A 7472-nucleotide genomic window follows, 5' to 3' on the forward strand; every position below is an offset into this window, starting at 1 on the left:
CTATACATACACCCCCATACATTATATATACACCCCCTCCCCCACCATACACCCCCATACACTATATATACACCCCCTCCACCACCATACACTATACATACACCCCCATACACTATATATACACACCCCCATCCCCCCACCATACACTATACACCCCCCTCCCCACCATACACCCCCATACACTATATATACACCCCTCCCCCCACCATACACTATACATACACCCCCATACACTATATATACACCCCTCCCCCCACCATACACTATATATACACCCACCATACACTATATATACACCCCCCCCACCATACACCCCCTCCCCCCCCACCATACTCTATACACCCCCCTCCCCCACCATACACCTAACACCCCCCCTCCCCCACCATTCTCCACCCCTCCCCCCACATACACTATACACCCCCCTCCCCCACCATACACCCCCATACACTATATACACACCCCCTCCCCCCACCATACACTATACACCCCCCTCCCCCCACCATACACTATACACCCCCCATCCCCCCACCATACACCCCCCTTCCCCATACACCATCCATATGTACAGTTTTCACCGGGTGACACTGTCCACTGCCCTACCGACACCATCCACTGCCCTACTGACACCGTCCACTGCCCTACTGACACCGTCCACTGCCCCACAGACACCGTCCCCTGCCCCACTGACACCGTCCCCTGCCCCACTGACACCGTCCCCTGCCCCACTGACACCGTCCCCTGCCCCACTGACACCGTCCCCTGCCCCACTGACACCGTCCCCTGCCCCACTGACACCGTCCCCTGCCCTACTCACACCGTCCACTGCCCTACTCACACCGTCCACGACCCCTTAGACACCGTCCCCTGCTCTACTGACACCGTCCCCTGCCCCACTGACACCGTCCCCTGCCCTACTGACACCGTCCCCTGCCCTACTCACACCGTCCACTGCCCTACTCACACCGTCCACGACCCCACAGACACCGTCCCCTGCTCTACTGACACCGTCCCCTGCTCTACTGACACCGTCCCCTGCTCTACTGACACCGTCCCCTGCTCTACTGACACCGTCCCCTGCTCTACTGACACCGTCCCCTGCTCTACTGACACCGTCCCCTGCCCTACTGACACCGTCCCCTGCCCTACTGACACCGTCCCCTGCCCTACTGACACCGTCCCCTGCCCTACTGACACCGTCCCCTGCCCTACTGACACCGTCCCCTGCCCTACTGACACCGTCCCTTGCCCTACTGACACCGTCCACTGCTCTACTGACACCGTCCACTGCTCTACTCACACCGTCCACTACCCCACAGGCACCGTCCCCTGCTCTACTGACACCGTCAGTAGCTCGTCAGGCACCCGCCGTCAGCGAGAGGGCCGCGCAGCAGCAGCAGCTCGTTAGGCACCCGCCGTCAGCGAGAGGGCCGCGCAGCAGCAGCTCGTCAGGCACCCGCCGTCAGCGAGAGGGCCGCGCAGCAGCAGCAGCTCGTCAGGCACCCGTCAGCGAGAGGGCCGCGCAGCAGCTCGTCAGGCACCCGCCGCCAGCGAGAGGGCCGCGCAGCAGCAGCTCGTCAGGCACCCGCCGTCAGCGAGAGGGCCGCGCAGCAGCAGCAGCTCGTTAGGCACCCGCCGTCAGCGAGAGGGCCGCGCAGCAGCAGCTCGTCAGGCACCCGCCGTCAGCGAGAGGGCCGCGCAGCAGCAGCAGCTCGTTAGGCACCCGCCGTCAGCGAGAGGGCCGCGCAGCAGCAGCAGCTCGTCAAGCACCTGCCGTCAGCGAGAGGGCCGCGCAGCAGCTCGTCAGGCACCCGCCGTCAGCAAGAGGGCCGCGCAGCAGCAGCTCGTGAGGCACCCGCCGTCAGCGAGAGGGCCGCGCAGCAGCTCGTCAGGCACCCGCCGTCAGCGAGAGGGCCGCGCAGCAGCTCGTCAGGCACCCGCCATCAGCGAGAGGGCCGCACAGCAGCAGCAGCTCGTCAGGCACCCGCCGTCAGCGAGAGGGCCGCGCAGCAGCAGCTCGTCAGGCACCCGCCGTCAGCGAGAGGGCCGCGCAGCAGCTCGTCAGGCACCCGCCGTCAGCGAGAGGGCCGCGCAGCTAGGGTTGCCACCTGTCCGGGATTCACCCGGACAGTACGGTTTTTGAAACTTGTGCCCGGGTCTCTGACCACCTGAGACCCGGGCACATTATTCACTTCAGACCCGCTAGTGTCATTACTGCAGTGGCGGCCGTGTCTCCTCGATTTCGGGTCCGCTCGGGTGCAGCACTGCTTGACTTCTGCTAGTACTCAGCTGTCTGAGTGCGGGACAGGAGTCGGGGATGCAGAGGCGGAGCCTCCATGGTGCTCTCCTCCAATCCCCGGCTGGCTGCAGAAGGGACAAGGAGGTGGGCGGAGCCTCCCTATTCCCTGCTGCTCTGAAATGTGTGAAGAGATCACGCTGGGACTGCAGACAAGCTTGTAAGGTAAGTTTTTCCATGTCAGAATACAAAGTAATCTAACCCCCCCCTCCTTCCACCATACACTATACACCCCCCTCCCCACCATACACTGTACACCCCCCTCCCCCACCATACACTGTACAGCCCCCTCCCCCACCATACACCCCCATACACTATATACACACCCCCCTCCCCCACCATACATTGTACACCCCCCCTCCCTCACCATACACCTTCCTCCCCCACCATACACTGTACACCCCCCTCCCCCACCATACACTATACACCCCCCATCCCCCCACCATACACCCCCCATCCCCCCACCATACACCCCCATACACTATATATACACCCCCTCCCCCCACTATACACCCCACTCCCCACCCACCCCCTCCCCCCCCACCATACACTATACACCCCCCATCCTCCCACCATACACTATACACCCCCTCCCCCACCACCATACACTATACACCCCCCATCCTCCCACCATACACCCCCAAACACTATATATACACCCCCTCCCCCCACCATACACTATATATACACCCCCTCCCCCCACCATACACTATACACCCTCCATACACTATATATACACCCCCCTCCCCCACCATACACCCCCCTCCCCCACCATACACTATACACCCCCATCCCCCACCATACACCCCCATACACTATATATACACCCCCTCCACCACCATACACTATACATACACCCCCATACACTATATATACACCCCCCATACACTATATATACACCCCCATCCCCCCACCATACACCCCCCTCCCCACCATACACCCCCATACACTATATATACACCCCTCCCCCCACCATACACTATACATAACAACCCCCATACATTATATATACACCCCCCTCCCCCATCATACACTATATATACACCCCCCTCCCCCACCATACACTATACACCCCCCATCCCCCCACCATACACCCCCATACACTATATATACACCCCCTCCTCCCACCATACACTATACATACACCCCCATACACTATATATACACCCCCCTCCCCCCACCATACACTATACACCCTCCATACACTATATATACACCCCCCTCCCCCCACCATACACCCCCATACACTATATATACACCCCCTCCACCACCATACACTATACATACACCCCCATACACTATATATACACACCCCCCATCCCCCCACCATACACTATACACCCCCCTCCCCACCATACACCCCCATACACTATATATACACCCCCTCCCCCCACCATACACTATAAATACACCCCCATACATTATATATACACCCCCCTCCCCCACCATACACCCCCATACACTATATATACACCCCCTCCACCACCATACACTATACATACACCCCCATACACTATATATACACACCCCCATCCCCCCACCATACACTATACACCCCCCTCCCCACCATACACCCCCATACACTATATATACACCCCCTCCCCCCACCATACACTATACATACACCCCCATACACTATATATACACCCCTCCCCCCACCATACACTATACATACACCCACCATACACTATATATACACCCCCCCCACCATACACCCCCCTCCCCCCACCATACTCTATACACCCCCCTCCCCCACCATACACCTAACACCCCCCCTCCCCCACCATACTCCACCCTCCCCCCACCATACACTATTCACCCCCCTCCCCCACCATACACCGTCCTCTGCCCTACTGACACCGTCCCCTGCCCTACTGACACCGTCCCCTGCCCTACTGACACCGTCCCTTGCCCTACTGACACCGTCCCCTGCCCTACTCACACCGTCCCCTGCTCTACTCACACCGTCCACTGCTCTACTCACACCGTCCACTACCCCACAGACACCGTCCCCTGCTCTACTGACACCGTCAGTAGCTCGTCAGGCACGTCAGGCACCCGCCGTCAGCGAGAGGGCCGCGCAGCAGCAGAAGCTCGTTAGGCACCCGCCGTCAGCGAGAGGGCCGCGCAGCAGCAGCTCGTCAGGCACCCGCCGTCAGCGAGAGGGCCGCGCAGCAGCAGCAGCTCGTCAGGCACCCGCCGTCAGCGAGAGGGCCGCGCAGCAGCTCGTCAGGCACCCGCCGTCAGCCAGAGGGCCGCGCAGCAGCAGCTCGTCAGGCACCCGCCGTCAGCGAGAAGGCCGCGCAGCAGCAGCTCGTCAGGCACCCGCCGTCAGCGAGAGGGCCGCGCAGCAGCAGCAGCTCGTCAGGCACCCGCCGTCAGCGAGAGGGCCGCGCAGCAGCAGCTCGTCAGGCACACGCCGTCAGCGAGAAGGCCGCGCAGCAGCAGCAGCTCGTCAGGCACCCGCCGTCAGCGAGAGGGCCGCGCAGCAGCAGCAGCTCGTCAGGCACCCGCCGTCAGCGAGAGGGCCGCGCAGCAGCAGCAGCTCGTCAGGCACCCGCCGTCAGCGAGAGGGCCGCGCAGCAGCAGCAGCTCGCCAAGCACCTGCCGTCAGCGAGAGGGCCGCGCAGCAGCTGGTCAGGCACCCGCCGTCAGCGAGAGGGCCGCGCAGCAGCAGCAGCAGCAGCTCGTCAGGCACCCGCCGTCAGCGAGAGGGCCGCGCAGCTGCAGCAGCTCGTCAGGCACCCGCCGTCAGCGAGAGGGCCGCGCAGCAGCAGCTCGTCAGGCACCCGCCGTCAGCGAGAAGGCCGCGCAGCAGCAGCAGCTCGTCAGGCACCCGTCGTCAGCGAGAGGGCCGCGCAGCAGCTCGTCAGGCACCCGCTGTCAGCGAGAGGGCCGCGCAGCAGCAGCTCGTGAGGCACCCGCCGTCAGCGAGAGGGCCGCGCAGCTGCAGCAGCTCGTCAGGCACCCGCCGTCAGCGAGAGGGCCGCGCAGCAGCAGCTCGTCAGGCACCCGCCGTCAGCGAGAAGGCCGCGCAGCAGCAGCAGCTCGTCAGGCACCCGTCGTCAGCGAGAGGGCCGTGCAGCAGCTCGTCAGGCACCCGCCGTCAGCGAGAGGGCCGTGCAGCAGCTCGTCAGGCACCCGCCGTCAGCGAGAGGGCCGCGCAGCAGCAGCTCGTCAGGCACCCGCCGTCAGCGAGAGGGCCGCGCAGCAGCAGCTCGTCAGGCACCCGCCGTCAGCGAGAAGGCCGCGCAGCAGCAGCAGCTCGTCAGGCACCCGCCGTCAGCGAGAGGGCCGCGCAGCAGCAGCAGCTCGTCAGGCACCCGCCGTCAGCGAGAGGGCCGCGAAGCAGCTCGTCAGGCACCCGCCGTCAGCGAGAGGGCCGCGCAGCAGCAGCAGCTCGTCAGGCACCCGCTGTCAGCGAGAGGGCCGCGCAGCAGCAGCAGCTCGTCAGGCACCCGCCGTCAGCGAGAGGGCCGCGCAGCAGCAGCAGCTCGTCAGGCACCCGCCGTCAGCGAGAGGGCCGCGCAGCAGCACCAGCTCGCCAAGCACCTGCCGTCAGCGAGAGGGCCGCGCAGCAGCTGGTCAGGCACCCGCCGTCAGCGAGAGGGCCGCGCAGCAGCAGCAGCAGCAGCTCGTCAGGCACCCGCCGTCAGCGTGAGGGCCGCGCAGCTGCAGCAGCTCGTCAGGCACCCGCCGTCAGCGAGAGGGCCGCGCAGCAGCAGCTCGTCAGGCACCCGCCGTCAGCGAGAGGGCCACGCAGCAGCAGCTCGTGAGGCACCCGCCTTCAGCGACAGGGCCGCGCAGCAGCTCGTCAGGCACCCGCCGTCAGCGAGAGGTCCGCGCAGCACCAGCAGCTCGTCAGGCACCCGCCATCAGCGAGAGGGCCGCGCAGCTGCAGCAGCTCGTCAGGCACCCGCCGTCAGCGAGAGGGCCGCGCAACAGCAGCTCATCAGGCACCCGCCGTCAGCGAGAAGGCCGCGCAGCAGCAGCAGCTCGTCAGGCACCCGCCGTCAGCGAGAGGGCCGCGCAGCAGCAGCTCGTCAGGCACCCGCCGTCAGCGAGAGGGCCGCGCAGCAGCAGCTCGTCAGGCACCCGCCGTCAGCGAGAGGGCCGCGCAGCAGCAGCTCGTCAGGCACCCGCCGTCAGCGAGAAGGCCGCGCAGCAGCAGCAGCTCGTCAGGCACCCGCCGTCAGCGAGAGGGCCGCGCAGCAGCAGCTCGTCAGGCACCCGCCGTCAGCGAGAGGGCCGCGCAGCAGCAGCAGCAGCTCGTCAGGCACCCACCGTCAGCGAGAGGGCCGCGAAGCAGCAGCTCGTCAGGCACACGCCGTCAGCGAGAGGGCCGCGCAGCAGCAGCAGCAGCTTGTCAGGCACCCGCCGTCAGCGAGAGGGCCGCGCAGCAGCTCGTCAGGCACCCGCCGTCAGCGAGAGGGCCGCGCAGCAGCTCGTCAGGCACCCGCCGTCAGCGAGAGGGCCGCGCAGCAGCTCGTCAGGCACCCGCCGTCAGCGAGAGGGCCGCGCAGCAGCAGCTCGTCAGGCACCCGCCGTCAGCGAGAAGGCCGCGCAGCAGCAGCAGCAGCTCGTCAGGCACCCGCCGTCAGCGAGAGGGCTGCGCAGCAGCAGCAGCAGCTCGTCAGGCACCCGCCGTCAGCGAGAGGGCCGCGCAGCAGCAGCAGCTCGTCAGTCACCCGCCGTCAGCGAGAGGGCCGCACAGCAGCAGCAGCTCGTCAAGCTTCCGCCGTCAGCGAGAGGACCGCGCAGCAGCTCGTCAGGCACCCGCCGTCAGCGAGAGGGCCGCGCAGCAGCAGCAGCTCGTCAGGCACCCGCCGTCAGCGAGAGGGCTGCGCAGCAGCTCGTCAGGCACCCGCCGTCAGCGAGAGGGCCGCGCAGCAGCTCGTCAGGCACCCGCCGTCGGCGAGAGGGCTGCGCAACAGCAGCTCGTCAGGCACCCGCCGTCAGCGAGAGGGCCGCGCAGCAGCAGCAGCTCGTTAGACACCCGCCGTCAGCGAGAGGGCCGCGCAGCAGCTCGTCAGGCACCCGCCGTCAGCGAGAGGGCCGCGCAGCAGCAGCTCGTCAGGCACCCGCCGTCAGCGAGAGGGCCGCGCAGCAACTCGTCAGGCACCCGCCGTCAGCGAGAGGGCCGCGCAGCAGCTCGTCAGGCACCCGCCGTCAGCGAGAG

The sequence above is a fragment of the Lithobates pipiens genome, unplaced genomic scaffold, assembly GCF_037356315.1.
Source record: "Lithobates pipiens isolate NorthernLeopardFrog02 unplaced genomic scaffold, aLitPip1_a1.2 Scaffold_8, whole genome shotgun sequence".
NCBI classification, from domain to species: Eukaryota; Metazoa; Chordata; class Amphibia; order Anura; family Ranidae; genus Lithobates; species Lithobates pipiens.